We start from the raw sequence: 2,803 nt of genomic DNA on the forward strand, positions 1-2,803 counted from the left end.
CCCCTGCTTGTGTTCCCTCTCTCGCTGGCTGTCTCTCTGTCACATAAATAAATAAAATCTTTTAAAAAAAAAAATCTATGTCTAAACAAGTTTAAAAGAGCTTATTTATTTATTTATTTATTTAATTTATTTGACAGAGAGAGAGAGACAGCCAGTGAGAGAGGGAACACAAGCAGGGGGAGTGGGAGAGGGAGAAGCAGGCTCCCAGCAGAGCAGGGAGCCTGATGTGGGGCTAGATCCCAGGACCCTGGGATCATGCCCTGAGCCGAAAGCAGAGGCTTAATGACTGAGCCACCCAGACACCCCTAAAAAAGCTTTTATGCTAAGTTTACCAAAAAATTCTAAATGCTACAGAAATTCTGTGTCACAGTTCAATTGCTAGCTGTTTTCCTTTCTTAGTGGTACATATAATAATGATAAATCTTCGAATGGAAAAAAACAAGGGAAATAAATGTTTTAACCCTGACTTTGGTTAAAATGCATGACCTTGGGAAAGTCACTTGGAGCACATTTTCCTCACCAATATCCACTCATGAATAAAGCTGTCAGGAGGATTAGAGCATCATTGTAATGATAATGATAATGTCAGTAACAGTGACATTTAAGCCAGTGTGTCCACCTGTCAGGCTCTGCCTGAACTTCCAAATACTAGCAGAGTCCAGGCGAAAATAGACGCTCAATAAATGGTAGTGTAGGGGAAGAAAAACAATTTCCCCTCTACCTTTCTGAGTTCTTGGCTGAAACCCCTTGTAATACAAAGACAGATTAACAAGAGAAGAACAAACAGAAGTTAATTAACACGTATGCCTCACATATCTGTGGGAGATACCGAGGGAAACTAATTCCCTGAGATAGCCCAAGCCAGCATCTTAAATACCATCATCAGCTAAAGACAAAAGATTGATATGAGGGGGCTGGAGGGAGGTGGGGGACAGGTATGGGAGGTAAAGAAAAAGCCTGGTGAACATGGGTGAGGTCGTGTTGCCAGTTCAGGTTGGTCGCATCTCTACTGATAAGTTTCTCATAATTTAGAGTCCTCCTTCTCTTCCTGGTACAGAGAGGGAGACACCAACAAAAAGACTAAATGGAGCTTTCAGATTTCCTTTAGAGATGCAAACGCCCCTTACAAAAGGGTAATTTCTATTCTGTTTTCAGAATTTTTTCTATGTCTGCTGTTCTCAAACATAATCGGCTCAAAAAAAAAAATCCTTAAGCCAACAAAGCATGTTTTGGGGTGAATTCTGCTCCCCTTCAGTAGCTGTTGAATGAGGAATTTGTATTATGATCAGGCTGTGCAGGGGAAAAAAAAGTGCTTTTGCTTATTTAAAGTGGAATGAATTGAATTTTTCCCCTGAGTTCTCCCCACCCCCTGGTTAGCAGGCCAAAATATTATTCGGATCATATTTAGAGTTTTCATGGATCTGAGCCTTCAATCAGTGTCCCAGTCTTTCCTAGGTACCTGTTCTCTCAGCTGGGTTCTTTCTACCCCTGGGGGCTCCCCCAACCTGCTGGTACCTCGATCTGTGAGAAAAAAATTGTGTGGTTTATAAGCCCCCCGGGTATTCTGTCCTAGCAGCCCAAGTGGACTGAGATGGGGGGTAGAGGCCCTGACTTGTCCTGAGTCCATGGAGGTGCCCCTGACATTCGTGGACCTCCAAAGATCTCTAATGTCAAAGCTTCTGGAGGCCAGGGCTTGTTCAAGGTCAGGGTTGCTCCTGCAATGCCCCTGGCTCCCCTCCACCAGCCAGCCCACTGACCTGTGTCACACCTGAGTGTCACCTCGCCTTGCCCAGGACAGGGCCCCTGGTGGTGCCACTGAGGAGAAAGCTAAAACTCGGGGTGCCCCTCAACTGACCCTGTTGGCCCTTTCTGAAGGTGGGCACCCAGAGAACAGCCTCCTCTTTCCCACAGCCTCACCGACCCAACGCCCTTCCCCCTCAACCGGCCTTGGGCCCAGGAATTAGAATCAGAAAAGCAGCTTCCGACCCTTTTGCCCTCCACCCACTCACACCTCCTTCCTTCTCTCCCACAGTCCTCCTGGGCCGGCTGCCTTCTCCATCCTACTTCACCGCCCAGCCTTGCTCCCTGACTGCATTCTGCCTGCGGGCCTGGCCCCTCCCACACAGACCACTAGGGACCTGGACTTGCTCCCGGCTTTGCCCTTGATATGCTAACGAGGGAGATAAAGGAATCCTAGCACATCCTCTCTCCTCAGAGCTTTCAAAACCCAGTTGCAAAGTCTCTTCTGCCTTGGAGCCGTAAGCCTTCTGGCTCCCCTGAAGCGAGCAGCTACCAGGAAACTTGTCTGAAAGAGGGAAGTGAAAATGCATTGGTTTAAATTTACAAAAAGATTATCCTTGGGACACTCTTATGATAATTCTGGCCCGGGGAGTGGAGGTGAGGTCTCCAGAGCTCCAGACGGCAGAGCATTCGTTTGCCTATTCATGGTAAAATCCCTGAGACAGCAAGATAGGAAAATCTGGTGCTGGGGCCCTCCCTGAACTCTCAGGAGCTCAGCATGTCCTCTGATGATGAAATTCAAGGTTGGAAGAGATCACCTGCAGGGGCTTTAAGCTCAGAGGTCCTCTGACCGGAAGTTCTAACTCCATGTACTTCACATTCTGATTGAAACTGCCAAAATACAATCCAAATTCAAGCAATTTTCAAATTTCAGGGTATTTAAGGAGGTGGGCTCTAGGTTCTGCCCAAATTGGCTCCCTGCCAGGCTTGGGGAGGAAGAGGGGTGGGCTCAGAGGCAGGAAGCTATCGGGCAGGTGCACAGGAGTGCAGAGCCTGGCGACAG

This window comes from Ursus maritimus, unplaced genomic scaffold, assembly GCF_017311325.1.
Source record: "Ursus maritimus isolate PB19 unplaced genomic scaffold, ASM1731132v1 scaffold_25, whole genome shotgun sequence".
NCBI classification, from domain to species: domain Eukaryota; kingdom Metazoa; phylum Chordata; class Mammalia; order Carnivora; family Ursidae; genus Ursus; species Ursus maritimus.